Source organism: Rhincodon typus, chromosome 14, assembly GCF_021869965.1.
Source record: "Rhincodon typus isolate 14 chromosome 14, sRhiTyp1.1, whole genome shotgun sequence".
Taxonomy (NCBI): domain Eukaryota; kingdom Metazoa; phylum Chordata; class Chondrichthyes; order Orectolobiformes; family Rhincodontidae; genus Rhincodon; species Rhincodon typus.
In genome coordinates, this window is record NC_063345.1 from 62,167,999 (window position 1) to 62,179,986 (window position 11,988).

At 45.6% G+C, this 11,988-nt stretch overlaps 1 protein-coding gene across 2 annotated transcripts in view; it reads right to left on the minus strand.

The window, feature by feature from the left end:
• pls3 (plastin 3 (T isoform)) overlaps positions 1 to 11,209 on the minus strand; it is a 94,847-nt gene extending 83,638 nt beyond the window's left edge. Inside the window, exon 1 of one of the 2 annotated variants that reach the window (XM_048604869.1) lies at positions 11,090 to 11,209. The gene's annotated coding sequence lies outside the window, so the exon portion shown is untranslated. Of the gene's footprint in view, positions 1 to 11,085 lie in introns of both variants that reach the window. The other variant, XM_048604871.1, reaches the window with a different exon arrangement.
• Between the last annotated feature and the right edge of the window lie 779 nt (positions 11,210 to 11,988).

The window sequence follows — 11,988 nt, forward strand, 5'->3', positions numbered from 1 at the left end:
GAAGCACAAAAATGTAATTTAACAGCAGCATAGCACTGAGCGAGTGCCACACTCCTCACCAAGGGGGGTGTCTTCTGGATGGGACACTAAGCCATGGTTCTGTCTGCCCTCAGCTGGACTTTGAATTGGACTGTATAACATTTTAAAGTAGAACATGGGTGTGGGTTTTCCTGGCCTGGACAATACCTGTCATTCAGCCAACATTAGTAAAACGGATTAACTGGTGAATTAACTCATCCGCTGTTTGTGGAATCTCACTGCACAAAGTGCAACAGCCACGTTTCCCACATTAGAGCAAATGACCCTTCAAGAAGTACAGGGTAAGCAGATTTTTGATCACACAGGGAATCAGTGGCTATAGAGAGCAGACAGGGAGGTGGTGAAAACAAAATTCTGGGAGATCACAGCAGAAGAGGCAGCACCCATGGAGAGGGAGCAAGCTAATGTTGAGTCTAGATGACTCTCGATCAGAGCTGATGTGATGTGTGGAATTAGATCAGCCACCATCCTATTAAAGGGGAGAGCAAGCTCAACAGGCCAAATGGCCCATTCCTACTCCTTTTCTATTCTTATGGTCACACCTAGGGTCAGCCAAATCTGCAGAAATTAGAAGGAGTTCAGACCTGGGACCTTCTCTGTACAGCACAAAAACAGGGCACCTTTTCTATTAAAAAAGAAAAAAAACTGAGAAAACATCATTTGGTTAGATGTCTATTTTTACTAGTCAACCTGGTCAGATATGACGACACACTGCTGGAGCAGGTGGGACTTGAACTCTAACCTCCTGGTCTACAGGTAGGGACACTATCAGTGTGCCACACCTACGGCAGAAGCTAGCAGCAAACTGGAGTCTACAATTTAATTAGTGCCTGCAGATCCCCAGCACCAAGCAACTCCCTCATTCACTGAGCTTGAAGGCGATTAGTTTGCTAGTCAATCTGTAGACGGGGTACTCCTCCATAACGTGCAGCATTATTGGCGAAACTCCACAAGTTCATCAGGGGTTTGTTGAACTCTTGTAGTGCAGTGGGAATGCCCCAACTGCTCCAGAGGAGCATTAGAATATCTCCACTCAGATTGATCGGAAACTAATCTGGAAAGAGTTTGTATTGTAGCCTCAGTGACAGAGGGTGCAAGTGCGCTGCCTACTTAGCAAGGACCTCTCTTTCTATGGTAGACCAAAGCCTGCCATTTCAAAGGATGGCATTTCCCACAAGGAACATGACTTTCAAGGGCTCCCATTGCTTGGTCCAACGGATGTCTTGCTGGTAAAGATCACTCAGGAATCTTGCAAGTGAAGTGCAGCACAACGACTTCAGCCAGCTTGTGGCGTTTCGTCAGCGGATGACTGCATCAGGGAGGGATGCGGTCAGGACAGGAAGCCAGGTCTTGAGTGGACAATTCTGGTTATGTCATATATTGCTGTGAATGTCAACAAGGTGTGTGCGCTCACCTATAATCAAACACGTGCACAGCACTTTGTTGCAGAGAGTGTAATAGGGCAAGTGATGAGATCCAGATACGATAGTGGCAGCAGTACCCCACACAGATCCGGCAAGTGCAGTTCGTGGATTGATGCTGTTTTCGTCAGATGTTTCCCGGAAGGACAGAGTCCTTTCTAGAGTCACCCTTGAGTACATTGGGTTGGGATCATGCTTCAATCTCTGGGCTTCCATGTAGATATGCAAATCTCTTTTGGCACTGGCGCTGTGGAGGTGGAATGCACTGGACGTGCTTCTTCAAAGAGATTCAACGCAAGATGTCTGCACCATCAGGCGTCTGTCAACTTTGTAACATCCAGGATGTGGAAGCTTGGAACTTGGGGCCACACAGATGTCATACTGTAGGCAAACTTGCGAGAGATTTGTCTATTGACAGCTCAGTTCTATGCATGTTGAACAGCACCAGGGTTATCATATACTCATCCACTGACTAATCTTTACCATGTGCTTCTCCCTTACCTAAGATGGGCTCAATATTGTCTGTTGCACAGGACTCTTTCAACAACTCGTCTGACCCAGGCTGGAAGACCTGCGGACAGCTTTAGAATGCCATACTGCATTGTGGAAACCACTAGACCGTCCAAATTGCTCAGAATTCAATACACAGCAGCTCAATCCCAGTATTCAATTTGACCTGATGTTGAGTGACTCATCCCATTTCCTCTTCATCATTATAGACCACATAAAATCAAATGTAATCCTCACTCATCCTTTGTCACCTCATGACTCAAATGTTCCTGCCTTGTTCTGGCCAGCCTCCCATTCTTCTACTCTAAACTTCAATGCATGCAAAGTTTGGCAGTCCAGATCTTCTCCCGCACCAGATTCCACTCATTCACCACTTGTTCCTGTTCGTCTAAAATGCCACACTCAACATTTAATGCATTGAATGCCCAATCCAGCCCTTCACAACCTCATCCTTCCTCATCTCAAGCAACTTCCTCCAAGGGCAATCTCTCAAACTCCACTCTACTATTGGATGTAGCGCGTTTCCCTTCACTTTACTCACCAAACACCATGTTTCGAGCTCCACCAAGACATGACGCACTGGAATCCCCGAGTTTCTCCATCACTCTCACCTCCCACAAAGGTCCTATTTAAGACATTCCTCCTCAACCACACTGCTCCTTAAATCTCCCCAACAAACCCTGTGCCCATTTTGTCTTTTGATTCCACTCTCCCCATGAAGTACCAAGGTTTGTCAGCAGCACAGAATGAAAACACTTGTTTGTTAGCAGTCTGAACATTGACACACCTACCCTTAAGACAAGTAGGGTGTAGCCTGAACAAAGTATTAGTCACTGCTGAAAACTGCAGGTTTAAAATTTTAAAACAGCCATAAGTTGGTCAAACATGCATAATTTGTACATTTTACTCAACATTCACCCAATAGAACAGCTATAATTTGCAGCCTAATTGGAAGATGATAGAGGTAGTTGCTTCCTAGAAACAGTCCTGCTGGAAGTGCACTGCCTGAGCAGCAAACTGAAGTAAGTGTACTGTATAGAGTTACAGATTAACTGCAACAAACATTTAAACAAAGGCCCCCTTTCATCCCCTCTCCAACTTAGTAGCTAAACTAGTCAACTGGAAGTCGAAGACACAAAAATCAGAAGCAGCAAGTTTCAGAAAGTACTTGCCAGGATTATGTCTATTCACTGCCCGATACCGTACTTGTGTATCAAAATCATGAAACTCTCAGGGCAGCAACAAATGACCAAGTCACGCAAGTTGAGCTTTTTCATTTGCACAATCCAGAGTAAATGAGTTTAATTAATGGCACAATCATTAGGTGAACAAACGGCTATGAGTTTTTTGATATCTCCTCAGGATGGAGAATTGTGGTGTAGAACATCCCACGAAACATGCCCGTCCTGAGAAAAGGCCAAATACATCAGAGCCTGTGGAATACAATTCAGCTCCTCCCTACAATTCAGAATAAATGGAACGTAGAATTTCAGTCACACCAGCACAGAGCATCTAATTAGTAAACCACACTGTAGAACAATGCACCAGATCCAATTGTAAATACATTATTTAATTTGAATTCAAATCACTACAGGAAAGCTTTTCAAACAAACTGGAGCCAACCAACATTTATATTGTTTCAGAGATAGTAGGAACTGCCAATGCTGGAGAATCTGAGATAACAAGGCGTAGAGCTGGATGAACACAGCAGGCCAAGCAGCATCAGAGGAGCAGGAAAGCTGATGTTTCGGGTCTGGACCCGAATTTTCTGAAGAAGGGTCCAGACCCAAAACGTCAGCTTTCCTGCTCCTCTGATGCTGCTTGGCCTGCTGTGTTCATCCAGCTCTACACCTTGTTATCTAACTTTTATATTGTGTTTTATTCACTCATAGGATGTGTGCGCCACTGACCAAGTCAGCATTTATTTCCCCATCCCTAACTCAGGGTAATGATTAAATCAGTTTACATCAGCACACTGGACAAAGCGAACAGCTGAGTTCAAAGAGTATCTGAAAGCAAATTTACATTAGCAGAACACTCAATTTACATTCAAAACCTGTGAGGTCATGACCCCAAGTCTTTAGCACTTGGCAGTGATTAACACTAAACATTGGATGCTTTGCATTATATGGAAAACTGGACACTCTGGTGTTTTAAGCTTTTCAAATCAGGCAAAATTATACAGAGTGTGGCTTTGTAGCAGCACATTCACCTGTGAGGACAAGGTGGTTGTGGGTTTTACATCCACATCAGTGGATTACATAGGGCCGGATTTTCCAAGGAACAGTAATCCATCCCTTTTCATTTCAAAGAAGAAAGGAGAGCGCTCGGCATTTCTGATCAGAGATTCCAATCAGGGCTTCTCCGGAAACATGGAGCCATACTTCCACTCTCACCATTTTTCTGTACAGCGGAACTACCAGGGAAAGGGAAACCACTCTCCCTTTTCAAAGCAGTCAGCTGCTATTTTCTGAAGTGCAGTGGTCCTTGAGGCCACTTTGACAGCTGCTATCAAACCCTTTAAGTACATCAGGTTAAGTGAAATTTTAGGTCACCGGGAGGGTAGGGTGCCAGGTACAGACAGGGTACTGTGCCAGGTGGGTAATGGGTAGGGGGCCAAGCAAGCAGGGGTGCTAGCTAAGTAGGGAGAAATGTACTGAGGTAGGATGACAGAGGGTTAGAGTGCCAAGGGAGTAGGAGGCAAGGGGGTTAAATAGATCATGCAGTGTTTAAGGTGGGTGGAGAACTCAGGGCTGCCAGATTTGGGAGGGGAGGGCTGTTGGATGCAGTGATTGGGTAAGGGTGGGTGGGGGAGTGCAGATTAGGTGAGGAACATATAGAGGAAACACCCAGTGGAATCATCAATTTGCCAGGCAATTTCTTCAGAGTCTACTGCAACAAAGGATTTCACGAGATGCCTTTGTGCAACTTCCATCTACAATCGGAACAAAATGGTCAGGCCATCAGAAAATCTGGGCCATAATAATTTAGGCTGACATTCTGGTTCAGCGGTGAGGAGCCAGTGCTGCCACCTTGGAATAAGATGTGAAACTATGAAATCACCCACTCTCGAGCGCAGGCAGTCATTCCATTGCTGAAAGTATACAGAAGTAACAAATTGTCTATTCAAAGAACAGTGGGGAAGTTTTGCTACATATTTGTTCCTCAAACAAAACGTATGGAACCAACCATTTGGCTATTTACTTCTTTGCTGTCCCCAGAAGCTTAGTGAATGAATTGACTGAATTTCCCTATATTAGAACACTGACTATATTTAAGAGACTTCCTCAGTTTTTTTTTTTGAAAATGATATTTATATTCCATGGCTGAAGCCGAAAGATGCATCAGAGTCCCTCAAAAAGGGAGTAGGGACATGTGCTAAATTAGACTCCTTTGAAAACCAGTCTGCGATGACGTTACATTGAGAATTAAGTGGTTGAAACCTGTTATGGAGCCTTAACCACGTATTTCATTTAAAAAGGGTGTCTTATGATGTAATGATAAAGGGTGTAATGTTCTAGGGGTGCTGATTTCATAACTAATAATACAGGCACCCACTTCAAGTTGTGTATTTGACAGAGGTTAATAACATATCATTTCTAACACCCCCACTATTTTCCTAAACCGATACAAAAAGAGTGAATTACACAAAGCAACTTTCACACTTTTAAGACCAGCTTTACGGTTGGAATTACAAGGTGAAACCCTCAGCAGTTAACCACATCATTTTCCAGCCCACCCACACAGGCTTTATCAGTGGTTCACCGCCATGCCATAGCCTCACAATGTTCCGAGTTTGATGTGTTCCAACAGAAAACTATGCCTGCAATGTGGTTATGGCTGAAGAAGCCAAAGTGGCCACCAGGATGTCCCTAAAATTCAATTCTGACCCCCTTCACTTCCTAAAGTTGTACACCATCACTCAACTTCACTAGTACAGAGCAGCTTCACTAATAGGTGCATGGTACCCAAAGTACCCTAGATTATGCACCTGTCCACTGATTTTTGCAATGGATACAGCTGGAGACTTTGCACCTTCAATCCCAATTCCATCCAGCTTACAAAGTATTCACTCAGCCTGTATCTAACAGCAAAGAATCAACAACCAAATTCACCCTCAAAAAAAGAAAGAAGAAAAAAAAAAATCAGTGCTGTTGTCAGAAAGCCCACATGATGGTCAGCTGTGAACAAGCTACAATGTTTGCCAATCAGGCGTCGTCTTGGCAGCTGCAAAATCTTTGTGCACTTGCCACTGAATCTATCCTTCTCAGTCACTGATCGCTTGGCCTGAACTAACTTTGGATCATTACAGACTGACCCTAGACAAGTGCTTCCCAAACATACTTGCATTATGACCTCATTTCACACCTTGAAAATTGGTGAGACTCTCAGGCCTAGGAACACGGCTGCCGCAATTTTGTAGCAACTACACTACAGTCATTAGTACCACAGGATCGAGACCTCACTTGGGATCCCAAGTGCTATTCTAGTAAAGCCCTGCCCTTCACTTTGATGTCAAACGTTGCTTTCACAACACCCACACCATCTGTACCCAACCCATCCACAGGCAAACACTTCCAAACCCTCCAAAAGCTTCCTCCAAAGCTTGCCATTCTTCCACTAGCCCAGCTTGTCTAAAACTCAGTCACTCACTCACAGCACTGAGTCCAAACCTCCTGTCCTGACCCAACAGACATATTGCTCACCTCATGTACAAAACATAAGCTCCTGTTATTAAACCTTGGGTTAAGCCAAACAGAAGACAAAAAAACCACTTGTCAGCTGCAAGAATGCAATTATTCAAGAACTTCATTTTGCAAGAACCTTCTGCAATGGAAAACCACTGTGGTTGGTACTATCACATTTATCATCTTGTTTAATATCAAACTTCCCAGATGGACAGGTAGATAAAAAGTTTTAAATCAAAATCATAGATTTTTAACAGGTTAGAAGGAGACTATTTGACCCATCAGGTCAGTACCGGTTCCCGAAACAGCTACCCAGGTAGTCCCACTCTTCAGCCCTATCTACATAACCCTCTAGACTAATCACTTGCAGATATATACCCAGTTCTCTCTTGAAACCTCCCAATGGAATCTGCCTCAACCACTCTTCCAGGCAGTACATTTCAAATCCTAACAACTTCGAGTAAAGACATTCCTCCTCAGCTCACTCCTAGCTCTCTTGCTGAGAGTCTAGAGAATGCAACCACCCCCTTAGTTACTGACTTCCCAACCAGCAGAAACAGAATACCTTTCTTTACCCTGTCAAAGTTGTTCAAAATTTTGAACATCTCAATATAATCACCTCAATCTTTTCTGCTCCAAGGAGAAAAAGCCCAATCGCTCATCTTTCCATGCATCATTCCAGCAAATCTTCTTTGCACTTCCTCCAGGGCTCCAACATCCTTCATGAAGGAAGGTGCCCAGAACTGAACACAACATCCCAATGTATTCCGAAAGGGGTGGCATGGTGGCACGGTGGTACAGTGGTTAGCACTGCTGCCTCACAGCACAAGGGAGCCGGGTTTGATTCCAACCTCAGGCAACTGTGTGTGTTAAGTTTGCACATTCTCCCCATGTCTGTGTGGGTTTCCTCCAGATGCTCCAGTTTCCTCCTGCAGCCCAAAGATGTGCAGGTCAGGTGGACTGGCCATGCTAAATTGCCAATAGTGTCCAAGAATGTGTAGACTATTACAGACAGAAGGTCATCGACTCTCACCCACTCTAAGGCTTGAGCATCTGACTCAGACTAACACTTGAGTACTATGGGCCATAGGAAATACAGGGACAGGGCAGGAGTGGTGGATCTGGGTGAGATGCTCTTTGGAAAGACGGTGTGGACTCAGCAGGCTAGATGGCCTGTTTCCACACTATAGGGATTCTATGATTCAATGTGGTCTGGCCAACGATTTGTAGAGGTGTATCCTCACTTTCTTGCTACTATACTCCATATCTCTATTTATAAACCCAAGAATCTTTTAAGCCTTCTTAAAATCTGTTTCAACTTGCCTAGCCAACTTCAGAGAATTACGTACATGAACTCCGAGGTTCCTCTGCTTCTGTATTCCCCTCAAAAGTTGTACTATGGACCCTCTGCTGTCTGTGTTTCCTCTACAAAAATTTATTACCTCACACTTCCCCGAATGGAAAATTCATCTGCCAGGTGTCTGCCCATTTGGTCAACTTGTTAATGTCCGTCTGAAGTTGCTCAGCTCTCATCCCCACAATTTGTGTGGCACTGTACCACATTTTTTTTTTTTTTTTTTAAATAGTTCTTACTCAACTTTTTAAACAGGACTTAAAAATTAATAACCCGAGAACTGTTGCAAGCAAAATATAGGGAAATATCAGAATATTAAAATAAGTGGCTTTTTCCTCCCCTTCCGCAAACATTTTCGGTTGTTTTACTTTCCATCCAGTAACTGTAACTAACAACGATTTTACTCGCAGACGAGATTCAGCCAATCAGGAAATGAAGAACTGAATTCCTTTGCAAATTCACACAGGGTTGGTGCGAAACAACAAGTTGCAAACAGGTAGTCATCTTTCAGAACATTACCAGGTTATATTCAACCAGAGCTGGCAGCCTTATGAAAAGGAGAGCTGGCAGCTTTATGAAAGGTGCCACAAAAATTAGTTGAACAACCAATTAAGTTGGCAGCACACTGATTCATGAAGGAATATTAGCCAGGAAACTCGAATTTTCTGTTCAAAAATATGAATATTGAGTATGATTCATTAACAGACAGAACATCAGCTTAACATCTCACCTAAAGCACTACAACATCTCACCTAATATGACACCCATAGTACTCAAGTGTTAGTCCGAGTCAGATGCTCAAGCCCTAGAGTGGGTGAGAATCGATGACCTTCTGTCTCTAATAACCCACCACTATAAAGCCCTTCCTAACCCAGCTTGGACAACACTCAGTCGCTTGAGGATAGGTCAGAGAAGGTGTGACCACCTGCTCCACCAGTGGAAACAGCTCAACCAGAGGCTGTTGTCAACCAGGTCAGCCCATCACCCACATACCGAAGTCCTGTGCTGACATACCCACTCCTGGTGGCAGCAGCAGTGATTGGAGTACAAATGTTGGGATGTCATATTGTGGCTGTACAGGACATTGGTGAGGCCACTTTTGGAATGCTGCGTTCAATTTTGGTCTCCCTGCTATTGGGAAGATACGGTTAAACTTTAAAAGGTACAGAAGATACCTACAAGGGTATTGCCAGGGTCAGAGGGTTTGAGCTATACAGAGAGACTGGACAGGCTGGGGCTATTTTCCCTGGAGCACAGACTGAGGGGTAACCTCAGAGGTTCAGAAGGTGGTCATGACAGGCTTGGATTGGGTGAATAGCCATGGAGTTTTAACCAGGGTAGGGGAGTTCAAAACTAGAGGGCATAGGAGTAAGGAGAGAGGGGAAAGATTTAAGAAAGAAACCTAAGGAACAACCTTTTCACCCAGAGGGTGGAGAGTGTATGGAATGAGCTACCAGAGGTAGAGGAAGAGGCTGGTACAATTACAACATTCACAAGGCATCTGGATAGGTACATGAATAGGAAGGGCATAGAGGGATATGGGCCAAATGGGACTAGATTAATTTAGGATATTTGGTCAGCATGGAGGAGTTGGACCAAAGGGTCTGTTTTTGTGCTGTATAGCTCTACGATTCAACAAATTCACTTTGCATTATCAGAATGCTCACCACTTTCAACATCATACTACAACTTCTTCCCTAGCCATAACAGTATTTCCTTCCCACAAAAAGTACACCACTATCTTCAACAGTCAGATTTTTCTGATGAAGGGTCTAGGCCCGAAACATCAGCTTTCCTGTTCCTCGGCCTGCTGTGCTCATCCAGCTCTACACCTTGTTATCTCAGTGCTCATCAAATGATGAGCCAGGTCACTACCTGCAATTGCCACAACCCAAAAACAACAGGTCATGTCACACCAACCTACTGCTCTCAAACAAGATATACCAAAACAGCAATTTACACTGTAGCAATTCAAAAGGCAAGTTAGACAGACAGATACAATAACGGCATTACCTCACTTTATCCTTAAAACAATTCTCTAAGCACAGCAACTCTTCAGAATTCTGAGTGCAAGAGATGTTTTCATCAGGGACTGTAACACTGAAAAACACTATTGCTTTGATCTAGCCTGCCTCATGTTTATCTCAAATCAAATAACACTGTCCATCAATAAACCATTTATTTCCCCAGAGAGGGTGACTTTAACTCCACATGAAGCACCACGCACACAGTGTAAGGAGTTAATGCCCCACTGTCAGGCAAATGCTAGTCCTCAGCTCCCCTTGTGCCATGACTAATGGCTTTGAACTGGTAGTTGAAAAATCAAGCAGCAGAGGAATCTCAACCATTTCCTCTGTAATCACGAGTTTAACATTTAAATGCCCAATAATTACACTGCTGGCTGCGGGAAAAGCAAACCAGTCCTAAAACAAAAAGGTGTAGCAGGCACCGCCTTCCAACATCCTCAATGAGAGAGAGAGAGAGAGGAAAGAAGAACCCAACTATTGGTGGAAGCACTTAATGAGTAAAACGGGCGAGAGTACTTGCTCTGTTTTTGTTTTAAAGAGCAATCTGGGGAGGAAGAGAGATTGAATGGAACCCAAGTCTGAGTGGAGATTCCTGTTCCGACTTTTTGCCCAACACACAGTTCTGTTTTACAACAAATTTAAAAGTCGGAATGTTTTGTTTTTCCAAGCAAAAAAAAAGCGTGCACGTCTGGCTGTTATACGTGGCAGACAAGATACTGATAACCGGCGCCTTAAACACAAGCAAACTTTCGACTTTACTGAGCAAACTACACTCAAAACTCTTCCAGAGTATTGTGGAAGTTGGGGGGTGGGGTGGGGGAAAGCGTCTGGCATTTCCCGGGTAGGTTGAAATTAAGGAGCTACTTCTCCTCAGACTTGGCTGGATCCCAGTGGGTTGTTGGCTAGGTCCCTTTTGGGAGCTCAAACCCCCCCCCCCCCCCCCCCGACAGCATCCCAAATACACACACAGTCTGTCTCCCTCAGCGCAGCAGAAGGGCAGACCCCCTCCCCCCCAATCACTGGTTACAAAGAAAGACTCTACTTACAGACCTGAGAGGCAGTTCCCTGTATTTGAGCCGTGCCAGGCAGCAGTGTTAGAGCTACAGACACAGCACAGCGCAGCGCCCAGAGCCCACCTCTCCCCAGGGCGAGTGCTAGGGCAGGCAGGGAGGGTGCGGGCGGGGGAATAAGACCAGCCCCGCCCCGGTTCCTCCACAGCCATTGGTCAGCTCCCAGCCTCGCACCGCCTCCTCCATGCAAGAGTCAGGCTCTGACTGGTCGCCGGGCTGTCCGTCACAGCGCTGAGCCCAATTCCCTCCACCCCACCATGGGGCACATGGATGGGTTTGGGGGTAGAGGGGTGTCAGGTCGGGTGGGGAGGGGGTAGAGAGGGGCAAGTGGGTTTAGGGGGTGTTAAGTGAGTGTGGGGGTTTGTCAGTGGGTGCGGGGTAGAGAGGCCAAGTGGGGGTGTCAAGTGGGTGTGGGGCAGAGAGGGGGCAAGTGGGGGTGTCAAGTGGGTGTGGGGCAGAGAGGGCAAGTGGAGGTGGGGGCTGTCAAGTGGGTGTGGGGCAGAGAGGGTAAGTGGGGGCATCAAGTGGGTGTGGGGGAGAGAGGGTAAGTGGGGTGTCAAGTGGGTGTGGGGGTGTCAAGTGGGTGTGGGGCAGAGAGGGGGCAAGTGGATGTGGGAGAGGGTGCAAGTGGGGGAGAAGGATCAAGTGGGGCTGGGACAGAGGTAGATCAAGTGGGGCAGAGGGGGCAAGTGGGGGTGTGGGTGTCAAGTGGGTGTGGGCAGAGAAAGGGCAAGTGGAAGTGGGTGTTCTAGTGAGTGTGGGACAGAGGGCACATGGGGATTGAGAGAGAGAGGGGGCATGTGAGGGAGGTGGGGCAAGTGGGGGAGAGGGGAACAAGTGGGTCTAGCGCAGAGAGGAGGCATTTGGGGGTGGGCAAGA